This window comes from Lutra lutra, chromosome 17 (assembly GCF_902655055.1).
Source record: "Lutra lutra chromosome 17, mLutLut1.2, whole genome shotgun sequence".
Classification (NCBI taxonomy): Eukaryota; Metazoa; Chordata; class Mammalia; order Carnivora; family Mustelidae; genus Lutra; species Lutra lutra.
Window position 1 is genome coordinate 37639266 of NC_062294.1, and position 13326 is coordinate 37652591.

A 13326-nucleotide genomic window follows, 5' to 3' on the forward strand; every position below is an offset into this window, starting at 1 on the left:
AGCCTTTTGTTCTTTTCAGCCCTTCAGTGATTGGGTGAGGCCCACCCACAGTGGGGAGGGCAACCTGGCTTGCTCAATTAATTCAAATGTTAATCTTACTCAGAAATGCCCTCACAGACCCGCCCAGAATGATGTTTGGTCAAATATCTGGGCATTCTGTGACCCAGTCAAATTGACACATTAAATTTAACTGTCACACATAGTTTTTGTATATTTGGGTAAATAAAAAGCACAACTTTCTAAGATTAAAAATAAGAACATGCACTCAGTCACATTCAAGGGGCCTGCACTTGACAGGAGGGTCACCCCTGATGGGGTGACCACCAGAGGGTCACCCTTTCGGCCACTCTTCACCCTTTCCTCAAGACGTCTCCTCTATTCTCTTGAATTACAAAGTTCCTGAGTCATCTGATCTGAAACAGTCCTCCCCAATGAAGCAATCAGACGTGATCCCAAACTGTAACACACTGTAGCTTTTAACTCTTCAGCCAGAGTTTCTGATTCAGCACATTTTAATCAATTTTATTTGCTAAGATCAGGGAGATGTCATCTGTAATAATCCCAGCTGACCTCCCAAAGTCAGGCTGATAAAAATATTAATGTCAGCTTCTTACAGCCTGGCAGAGAGCAACACCCAGCTTGACAAGCAAACAAATGGCTCAGAGCTGTCTGTGGGAGGCTGATGAACCTGTATTAATGAATAGCTTCATCCGTGAAAGCTGCCCTCTGGGCAGAGCTGCCACAGGCTGGAGTCTCGCCAGAGGCTCGGCGAGCTGCCGTCCTGGTTAGCTCCTCTTGCCCATCTCCGAGGCTGAGGTATGTCGATTACTTGTGTCTGCGGGACGATTCACCCTCCCTGAACAGTTGCTCCAAGTCTGGTGTTAAGATCACCCAACCTTGCTTTTAACGTCTGTTCTCCCTGCCGAGGTGTCCTCCTATTATGGTCTGTCAGGTATTCCCAGCTGTGACATCAAGAGGCATTGGCCCCTCGGAGCGCGAGAAGCAATTCCAAATAGGGATGACGGTTTATTTCTAGGGGTCAGAGCCTCATGATCCCTCGCCTCATTCAGCCCAGGGGCGTGTTTATGTGGTCACGTTGCTTGGCACATGCAGCTTCTTAGAAGACAATTGCCAGGTGGGGCTTGTACGGCTCACAATTCAAGCAGTTCAGCATCTGCTATCTAACTCACATCCCTCTATGAATATTTATGCCTTTCATCTGGCCACTGCAGGCTCTGAGTTTGTTGCTCCTGATTTAACTGGAGCCATGGTAGAGAGAGACAGGTGTTAACATGTTAACATCACTGATGCTTGTCACTTGCCCAGAGCTGTGCGGGGACAGCTGCCCTGGACTCTGGATTCCTGTCAGCCTCTGGACTCCTGCTCCCGTGCTCACTGCCTTACACCTCCCAATTCCATCTCTGCCTTTTGTCTTAAGAGATGACACCAACCTGGCTCCTTCTGTTGGGAATGAGGAAGCCCCGCTAATTCCATACAAGGGAGCAGCAAACCCAACCAGCCTCTCTTCACTTTCCCAAAACAGGAAAACTCTTTGCCTTGCTCAAAAGAGAAATGTGGTCTGAAAAGAGAAGAATCATTTGGGGAAGTTAACAGTTCATGCAATGGCTCTGACTTCATGCTGGCCGCAGAGGGGGTGTGCAGTGACCTAATGAGCATGTCACATGGGAGGCATCCTCCTCCCTACAAGGGTGAAGCGCTCTCAACAGAGCAACTGCATCCTCAAAGCCCCTGGAGCCCATCTGTATGGCCACAGCCATGGGTTTTGTGCATGCAGCCCCCTAGGTGCAGCCCATTCGTGCAGTTTGAATACTAACTGGGGACTTCAGAACTGCAGACATGGCCAGGGGCTGCTATTTGCTAAGCAACAAAAATGTAAAGCTTACGGAGGCGGACACCTGCATTGGCAGGGTTTGGGTTTGTCTGCTTAACAAAATTAGTAAGCAGAATGAAAGCTTCATCATTCTCCTCAGCCAGAAGCTTGCCCTAGAAGGCCATCCAGCAGAGTAGAGCATGCTGTGTGGGACTTTCTGTAACTGCGAGTCATGGAGGGGATTGGATGGTCTGGGATGGAAAATTCTCAGACCTAGGATTGAGGGTCAAAGGAAAGGCATGGAGAGAAAGAAATGGTATTTTCTCATGTGGCCTGGAGCTTTGGGGAGGGCAGGAAGGAGAAGAAATAACAAGGTCAGAGAAAGAGGCAAAAAGGAGACAGGAAAGGGGAAAAGAAGTGAGAGTTATGTGGTAAGGCTTATCATTTCCAAAAGTGACCCAAAGGACACCTAGAAAGTGGTACACCTGCCCTACCCGAGGTCCAAAGGGACATTCCTCCACCTTGACAACAGTAGTCCTGCCAGTGTGGCACCCCTGGGGGATACCATGGGAGGCGGAGGGGTGTCAGGAGCTCAGTAAGATCTAGGACAAGTCACTGTCTCTGCTTCTATTTCCTCTCTGTATCTCAAGGCTGACAACAACAGCATGTACGTCCTGGAAGATTCAATGAGGTGGTGGATGCCATGTGCTTAGCATGGGACTGGCTCATGGTTACATGCACAATAAGTGCTGGCTTTTACTAATGCCTTCTGTCAGATGTGAGATAAAGCCTTGTGTCCCTGGAGGCCTCCGCTCTTGCTGGGAGGCAGCTCCCTCAGGCACCTGGTATTCCCACTGCTCCCTCCTGAGAAGCTGCCCCCAAGCTCAGGCTGCTTTCCCACCTCGACTTGCAAAGCGCACCCTCCCCCCAACACACACTGGTCTCAACAACAAGGCAGAAGAGCTGGGGTGGAAAGGAAGAGAGCTTTCCCTCCTAAAGCACAAGCCAACTGTGCCCTGGCCCCCACATGCCCGGTCATGCTGGTATAAGAGACCAGAGATATTTGATTCCTTCTCCAAGTTGAGCCTGCTTTGCACCTGTACCAGCTGCTAGCAAGGTGATTAAGACTTCTTGCTCAGCAACATAACTCCCTGATCTATCGATTTGTGTTTTCCTTGAAGTGGGAAGGGGAGCCTGGAAAAAGGTCAAAGGCTCTGCTGCCTGGAGGTGCTCTGAGAGGAACACTGAATCCTAGGCCTCCCTGCCTTTTTCTAAATGGTGACACATAGGAACCACAGGGTGTTCGGGCATGAAGGGGGATAAGGCTGTGTGCCAGAGGCAACCACTGTGAACTTTGGAGCCTTAATGCCATGTGAGACCCAAGGACATTTTCATAACTCTGCAGAGTGAGTGGATGACAGGAAATATCAAATTAATGTCTGAGGTTGACTTTCCCATCAGCAACACAGTACAGGCAGGGGCCTGTCAGGGTCAGGTTTAAGTTGACTTGGAGAAAATTAAGATTTGTTGTATTTATTGTATGCTGGTGACTGTGAGCTATGGTTTATACCTGCTACACGTCCAACCACTCCTCTCTCTGCAGCTCCTTCAGTTCAGCATGGAAGGGACAAAGTTTGCCTAGCTGGTCTCCACACACCCTCTTTCTTAACTCCAGCCCACTCTTTGTGTGACGGCCACACTGGAACTTCAGAATGTACATCTGATCATGCCTCTCCCTCTATAAAACCACAGAGGTTCCCTGTTGCTCTCCTGGCTTATGGATCCACCACTGATGGCCCTGTGGGACCCTCCTCCTCACCCACCTCCTGCACCCTCACCTCCTCTGCTCCTGCTCCAGCAGTCACTGCCATCATTGTCATTGTCCTTGTCATCACCACCATCATCATCGTCATTGTCATCATCATCAGCAACACCATCATCATTATCACCATCATCACCATTGTTGTCCTTATCATCATCATCATCATCCTTGTCATTGTCACCATCACCATCATCATCAAATCATTGTCATCATCATTGTCATCGTCATCATCACCATGTTACATGCACTAACTTGTCATCATCATCATTGTTGTCATCATCATCAACATTGTCATCATCGTCACTGTCATTGTCACCATCATTATTGTCTTGTCAGCAGCAGTAGCATCACCAACATCTACTGAGCTCTCACCATGTGCCAGGCACTCTTCTACATATTTTACCACCTTGTTTGGTCCCCATCCCTATGAATAGTTTCCATTTCCATCCTCATTATGCTGATGAGGACACTGAGGCACAGCAAAGTTAGGTGACTTGCTAGGAGTTACCCAGCCAGGAGCTGCAATCCTGGTCCCACCCCATCTTTTCTGTCTTAGTAAGTGGCACTACCAGACACCCAGTCCTTAGGCTGGAAATGCAGGAAACTCATCCTTGATCCATTTCTTTATTTCACTCCTCACCCACTCCAACAACAGGCCTTGTAGATATTACCCTCAAAATGCCTCAGATCCACCTTCCTTCCTATGCACTGCCTGCCACAGTGGCCCAAGCACCAATCTCCTCTCACTGGAATGACTCCTAAAGCTTCATCGTTGGCTTGTCTGCTCTGACCCATGCCCTGCATGCAGTTTGTCTGCCTCATTCCTTCCTTTCTCCCTTCCTTACTCCTTGTTGCCTTCCTCACTTCCTTCCTCCCTCCAACCCCTTCTTTTCCTTTCTTTCTGATTTAAAATGTATATTTTACTACTAGGAGATGACTATCATTGAAAAAGTAGTTTGTTATAGTTCTCAAGCAGAGGAGGCACATTACACTGCCTAGGGCAACACAGGGAAGCATGAGAGTCCATAAGGAGACAGAGGGAGTGAGGGAAAAGTATGCAAGAGCCTTCACCATGGATTCTATGGGAAAAAACAGGTGAGGCAGGGTAACCAGGGTTTATCTGCAAAGGTGTTTCTGAATGAGATTAGTATTTGAATTGGTAGACTGAGTAAAGCAGAGCAGGTGGGACTCATTCAGTCCATCAAGGACCAGGATAGAACAAAAAGACAGAGGAATGTAAAAGGTGTCCTCTCTGATGGATTACTTTAGGTGGGACATCAGTCTTGTCCTTGGAAGGGAAGTTACACCACCAGCTCTCCTGGGTCTCCAGCTTATAGATGGCAGATTGTGGGACTTCTCAGCCTCCATAATTATGTGAGCCAATTCCTTGTAATATATATCTACACACATATCTAGATGTAGATGTAGCAAAGATAGATATCCTATTGCTTCTGTTTCTCTGGAGAACTCTAATACAATATGTTTAATTTATCACTGACTATTTTTAAAAATCTGTTTCCTAAAAAGAAGCTAGAACTAAGACAAGGAAGAAGGGATGGCATGTTTCATGAATAATTAAAGCATGTTAGTGTCTTAACTTGTTCAAGAAGAGGGATATACAAAATATCTTTAGAAAATAATTTTCATATGTATTTATTTAACATAAATATTTAGGAGTAGACACACACTTTGTTGTTTTTATGAAAAATGGGATCACAATGAATCATGGAATACTACATCATAAACTATTGATGTACCGTATGGTGACTAACATAACATAATAAAAATATTTATTAAAAAAAAGAAAGAATGGGATCATAGAAAACTTATTATTCTTCTATTCACTTTTTCCCATGACACATGTTGGTGTCTCTTATTCTATTGCATTGTTCCAACAATGCAATATCCATGTTCCAACATGGATATTGAGCTTACACAATAGTCCGTTGTTGAAGAACAGGTGAGGGGTTTCCAATTTTTGCCATATTAAGTCATGCTTTAAAGAATGTCTTTCCACATGTGTTTTGCACATTTTGGAGACACAGATCTGAGTCACTTTCACAGTGAGATTTACTTGTGGAAGAATAACACATGGTAGATGAGCATAACTGGCCATTAGCAACTGAATATCCTCAGGGATTCAGCATTTTCTGCTTTCAGCAAAATATACATTCCCTGGGGGAAATTTCTTGTCTTAGTCATGCACCTAAATTTGGATCCTCCTGAATGCACAGGTTTTCTGGGCAATGGTCAGAAACGATAGCCAGGCAACTGTATATGGTCCATAGAGAAATTCTGTTTAGTTCATTCAGTTTAAACTTTTTAAAAATTATTTGCCTGCACATAAAATTCAGGAGATTCCAATAGAAATCTAGACCGCCATCTTCCGTTGGAAAACTCTACTTCCCAGCAGCCCTGTAGCCCTGGCATTCCTTGAGAGCCACTGGCTACCAGGCAAAGCTGACAGCAGTTGCCCCTGGAGAAGGACCTCACACTCCTTATGCTTCAACCCTTTTCTTACCACTCAGGCCTGTAAGCATCTGAGTGTGCCAATATCTTGTGGTCTAATGTATTCATAACCATTTTTGAGTGTTTCTGAGCCTAGTCTCTGGAAATAGCTACCATAAACAGTGGATAAGATCTGCCAGTCTCTCTCTCTCTTCTTCAGGCAGAAGCTCACCATATGCAAGGTCTCTATAGGTCTTTCCCATGACAGCATGGAGAAGCTGATTGTTTCTCACTGGCCCAGTTACAACTCTATGGTGACTGAGGGTCTCACATTTTCCCTGAACTGGGAGAGACAACGCTTTTCCAAAAATCACAGGCTCCCTTTGGAGGTGGGGTTAATATTAATTATTATTAAATAATTATCTGAATAGATAATATATCACCTGGTTGGAAAAATCAAAAATCATAATGGTATTCAGAGAACTTTATTTCTCCTGTCCTTTTTATCATTTATCCAAGTTCTATTCCCACCACAAATAAATGAAGTTACTTGTTTTTTTCTGTATCCTTACAGATATTTTTATGCATATGCATGCAAAAGCAATGTACACTCTTTCCTCCATCATTAATTCAAGTGATAGCATGTTTCACTCATTTTCACATGAGCTTAAAATATATGCATTAGAACATTTTCCATGTGGCCACAGAGAGGAATCTCTCATTTCTCATATAGTTAATGAACATTCCATTGCGTGGATGTTTGCAATTTATTCAACCTGACCCTAACTGATAAACTTTTAGGTTTTTTCCAGTTGTTTGCTATTATAAACATTACTGCAAAAATCTTGAACATATGGACTAATCTAGACATCTCATCAACTATCAACTCTTCCACAGAATCTAAACCAGCACAAATTCCCCAACCTTGTATAATAAATAAACCTCATCTCTTCTATTGATCATCTGCTTCTCCCCATTCACAGAAATACCACCACAGAATATCTAGACACTTGGAGTTTAAACAATGTGGAGACCTATTGCCTTTTATGCTCTCCAATGACATTCACAGATTAAAGAAAGAAAAATGATTTAATCCATATCTCTCCCTATGGCAGTGTTATAAAATGTGGGTCTGGGAGAGCATGGCAAATTAGATGATTTTTTATGTTAGTTGTCCTTTGAATTATTAGCAGTATTAATATAGTACAATATGCACATAATTAGCAAGCATTCCAAATTCATTATATATACTTATTCTTGTTCTTTTTAATTACCCAGCTCTCTAGTTGGAGGTAGCATGGTGATTCAAATGATGGCTTAAATGTGTCAAATGGTGACAAAATGCACTAACCTCCCAGAATAGGGAGAAGAAAAGTCTAGAAAAAGATTTTTTAATCCTATTAAATGCATAAAAGTTTCTCAATGTATTATTCATGTTATAACCATGGCACAAACAAAGCATGATTTATTGAGTATTTTAATACAGGCTGTTAATGCTATGCAATAAAGTGTATTTTAATATTTAATATGATCTGTGAATTTTGAACTTTTTTCAAGAAAGATCTTGTGTTTTTAAATATAGTAGGTGACAAATGAATCACTCTGGAGGCAGGTTTGGCCTGTTGGAAATGGCCAGAATTCAGAAGCTGGTTTTGGTTTTGGTTTGCAGACTGCTATGAAGTAGAGGGTCACATGGCTGTTACTTTGAGAAAAGAGCTAATTATGGCAGGTCATCTGCTTATACAGAGTAGGCATTTGTGAAATCAGGTCATGGCCTTGATTCCTTCATGGTTACTGTGACCTCAATAGTGAAGGAGGTTGCTAGCATGAATTCCTTGTTCTTTTGGTAATAGTACCAAATAGTACCTTTTCCTTTGAGGAAATTAAATGTCTCCCATTGAATAGAACTTAGTGGGAATACTTCTCCTCTGGAAGTGAGCACATGACCCATACTAGGGGTCCTCTCAAATGGAGGGCCCAGTATAAGTCTGGTTAAGTTTGATATTGCTTTGGTAACAAGCAACTCCAAAATCTCAATAGCTAAATTAACAATTTTTTTTCTTCCTTTTCATGCCACATTGTCATCCCAGGTCAGAAGTGAGTCTTTGCTAACTGTGGTCCCTCAGTCCACGTTGATGCAAGCTGCATTTAAGTAACTGGTCTTATGATGACAAAGTCAATAAAAACAAAAACTCCACAGGGTCTTGTCTCAGCATAAATGTTCCAGGCTGGCACATGTCATTTCTGCTCTAAATTCTTTGGCCACACAGAACAACACATGGACATAGCCAACACAAAAGGTCAAGAAGTATAATGCTATTACAGTTAGCCAAGAGAAGAGAAGGGCAGTATTGGTCAATAACACTGATGACTGCCACACTTCCTCTCTGCATTCTCAATTGTGAGCAGCAGGATGAAAAGAATACTTCTCTTTAGAATCCATTTATCCAATAGAGATGCCTGGACCAACCTTCAGAGCAGCCCCTGCTACTGAAACTTCCTCATGCTGTCCTTATCTCCAGACGCTTGTATTCCTCCATGTCCTTCCAGTCGGTCACCTTATACCTGAATAAGCCTAAGTCAGCTTCTGTTTCTCACAACAAAGAACCCCAAGATATCCAGCTCTAAGTACACTGTGACACTAGCCAGCCACTTTGTGAACATAGTCCTGTGACAACAGCAGCCAGATCACTAACCTGAACAAGGGCACACTGGGAACAAAGGGATTTGCCTGCAGGACAGTCATTAAAATCCATCCAAACCACCAAGATCTGTCTCCCACAATTGCTGAGGAAATATCTTGTAGACACAGGAGATTCCTTGTACAGATTTGCTATGGAAATTGAAGAATATTTGAGCCAAAAGCCACCTCAGAAGTGATCTTGCCTATTCCCTGCTGGTGGGTGAAGAGGGAAGACACAAGGTCACATGATAATTTAGTAGCAGAATCCCTAACTCACATCCTTGCTGGGTGTACTAAGAGGAAAGCAAGAAACCAATAAAGTCACACACCTGAGCATACCTGGGCTGCCTCTGACTTGAGCTGGTCCTTCTTTGGTTCTTGCTTTCCCCAGAGAAGACCCCATGTGTAGCCAAGAAGCTCAGCACATCCCTGAATCTCCCAAGGACTGGTTTCTCTCTGTCAGAATCCAATGAAAAGAGTTAAGAAAATCACAAACTTTCCCCGAAGGTCAGGAACACAGCAGGGATGTCCACTATCACCACTGCTATTCAACATAGTACTAGAAGTCCTAGCCTCAGCAATCAGACAACAAAAAGAAATTAAAGGCATCCAAATTGGCAAAGAAGAAGTCAAACTCTCATTCTTTGCAGATGATACGATACTTTATGTGGAAAACCCAAAAGACTCCACTCCAAAACTGCTAGAACTCACACAGGAATTCAGTAAAGTGTCAGGATATAAAATCAATGCACAGAAATCAGTTGCATTTCTATATACCAACAGCAAGACAGAAGAAAGAGAAATTAAGGAGTCAATCCCATTTACAATTGCACCCAAAACTATAAGATCACTAGGAATAAACCTAACCAAAGAGGCAACGAATCTGTACTCAGAAAACTATAAAGTACTCATGAAAGAAATTGAGGAAGACACAAAGAAATGGAAAAACATTCCATGCTCATGGATTGGAAGAACAAATACTGTGAAAATGTCTATGCTACCTAAAGCAATCTACATGTTTAATGCAATCCCTACCAAAATACCACCAATTTTTTCAAAGAAATGGAACAAATAATCCTAAAATTTATATGGAACCAGAAAAGACCCTGAATAGCCAGAGCAATGTTGTAAAAGAAAGTAATAGTTGGTGGCATCACAATTCCAGACTTCGAGCTCTGTTACAAAGCTGTCATCATCAAGACAGTATGGTACTGGCACAAAAACAGACACATAGATCAATGGAACAAAACAGAGAGACCAGAAATAGACCCTCAACTCTATGGTCAACTAATCCTTGACAAAGCAGGAAAGAATGTCCAATGGAAAAAAGACAGCCTCTTCAACAAATGGTGTTGGGAAAATTGGACAGCCACATGCAGAAAAATGAAACTGGACCATTTCATTACACCACACACAAAAAATAGACTCAAAATGGATGAAAGGCCTCAATGTGAGACAGGAATCTACCAAAATCCTTGACGAGAACACAGGCAGCAACCTCTTCGACTTCAGCTGCAGGAACTTCTTCCTAGAAACATCACCAAAGGCAAGGGAAGCAAGAGCAAAAATGAACTCTTGGGACTTCATCAAGATCAAAAGCTTTTGCACAGCAAAGGAAACAGTCAACAAAACCAAAAGACAACTGACAGAATGGGAGAAGATATTCGCAAGTGACATATCAGATAAAGGACTAGTATCCAAAATCTACAAAGAACTTATCAAACTCAACACCCAAAGAACAAATAATCCAATCAAGAAATGGGCAGGGGACATGAATGGACATTTCTGCAAAGAAGACATCCAGATGGCCAACAGACACATGAGAAAGTGTTCCACATCACTCAGCATCAGGGAAATACAAATCAAAACCACAATGAGATACCATCTCGCACCAGTCAGAATGGCTAAAATTAACAAGTCAGGGAATGACAGATGTTGGCGAGGACGCAGAGAAAGGGGGACCCTCCTACATGTTGGTGGGAATGCAAGCTGGTGCAGCCGCTATTGAAAACAGCGTGGAGGTTCCTCAAAAAGTTGAAAATAGAGCTACCCTATGACCCAGCAATCGCACTACTGGGAATTTACCCTAAAGATACAAATGTAGTGATCCAAATGAAGGGGCACATGGACCCCAATGTTTATAGCAGCAATGTCCACAATAGCCAAACTATGGAAAGAGCCTAGATGTCCATCAACAGATGAATGGATAAAGAAGATGTGATAGATATATACAATGGAATACTATGCAGCCATCAAAAGAAATGAAATCCTGCCATTTGCAACAACGTGGATGGATCTAGAGGGTATTATGCTGAGTGAAATAAGTCAATCAGAGAAAGACAGTTATCATATGATCTCCCTGATAGGAGGAATTTGAGAGGCAAGGTGTGGGGTTTGGGGGGGTAGGGAAGGAAAAAATGAAACAAGATGGGATCGGGAGGGAGACAAACCATAAGAGACTCTTAATCTTACAAAACAAACTGAGGGTTGCTGGAGGGAGGGGCTGCGGAGAGGGTGGCTTGATTATGTACATTGGGGAGGGTATGTGCTATGGTGAGTGCTGTGAAGTGTGTAAGTCTGACGATTCACAGACCTGTACCCCTGGGCCTAATAACACATCATATATTAATAAAAATAATTTAAAAATAAGGCCAAAAAAAAAGAAAAAAAAATGAAAATCACAAAATGTTATTCATCAGCTTTAGAAACAGGAGATCAAACACTTGGCAGCTAAACTTCCCTTTATCTCAAATTTTACAACTTAGCCCCAAGTTGCAAAAAGAATTTTAGCCCGCACATTCTAAAGTTTGCATATATACCAAAAACATAACTCAAATTTCAGGAAGGAAAACTAATTCACATACACATGTGCACAAGTGTCTACACACATGTTAGTCCTGAATATAAACTAACAATGAAAAATACAGATTTTTCTCTGTATTTTCTAAGACTGGAACAGCAAGAATTTTTACTAAAAATTAATTATCATATTGGGGCACCTGGGTGACTCAGCTGGTTAAGCACACAACTCTTGGTTTCGGCTCAGGTTGTGATCTCGGGGTCCTGGGATCAAGCCCCGTGTTAAGCTTCACACCCAGTGAGGAGTCTACTTCTCATCTCCCCCTCCCTCTGTTCTTCTCCCTGCTCACGTACTCTCTTTCTCTGTAACAATTAATAAATCTTTAAAAATATTAGTTACCATATTAAAACTTTGGACTGCTTTCCTCAGGAGGGCATTACCCATGCAGATCATGACATCTTTTGGGTTTCCTCTCAAACTGATACAATTTTGTATCCTTTATTTTCTGTTATTTGAATTAAGGAGACACTTGTTGTTGTTGTTGTTGTTTTAATTTGAGAAATGTAAAATTATGATATCAATTATGCTTTTTAAAACTTTATTCTTTGAGGACCTCTGTACCACTTAACTTGCAAAATAAATATCCCACATGTACTTGGGAATATGTCAACTTCCAAACAGTGAAGTGACATAGCCTGAAAGTAGAGAAGGTAAGAATGGAAATATTTTAAGTTAAAAAAAAAACAAAATAAAACAAAACTACTTTTATGGACACCATCAAGAGAGTGAAAAGACAACCCATGGGTGGAGAAAATATTTGCAAATTATATAACCGATAAGAAACTTGTACCCAAAATATATAAACAACACTTACAACTTGACAATGAAAGGACAAACAACCCAATTTAAAAGATTTGAATAGATATTTCTCCAAAGATATGTAAATGGCCATAAGAAGCACATGAAAAGATGTTCAATGTCATTAGTTATTAGCAAAGTGCAAATCAATACCACAAGGCGATTTCACTTCGCACCCACTAGGATGGCTAAAATAAAAAAGACAGGCAGGAGCAAAGTCAGTGAGGGTGGGAGGAAATTAGAGCCCTCGCACTGCCAGAGAGAATGTGAAATGCTACAGACACTTTGGAAAACAGCTTGGCAGACCCTCAAAAAGTTAAAAGTTAAAAAGAACCTCAAAAAATTAAAACAGTTTAGCAGATCCTCTAGGTAAGCATACAGTTCCTCAAAGAGAGGGTCCACATGACTCCGCAGTTCTGCCCCTTGCTGTGTGCCGAAGAGGATTAACGACAGGCATCTATAAAAAAGCCTGTACAGGGAGGTTCATAAGAACATTACTCCTAATAGCCAAAAAGTGTGAATAATTCAAATGACCATTAACTGATGAATGGATAGCAGCGTATTATATATCCACACAATATATTTGCCATAAAAAGGAATAAAGCATGGATGAACCTTGAAAACATCATTCTAAGTTAGAGAAGGCAGACAAAAAAGGCTACACATTATATGATTCCATCTATATGAATGTCCAGAATAGGCAAATGTAGAGAGACAGAAAGGGAACAGAGAGAGATGATTGCTAATAAGTATGGTGTTTCTTTTGGGGTGATTAAATGTTCTGGAATTAATGGTGGTGATGGCACTAACTTGTGATTATACCAAAAACCACTCAACCTACACTTTAGTCGAGTGAATTTGTAGTATGCAAATTACATCTCAAC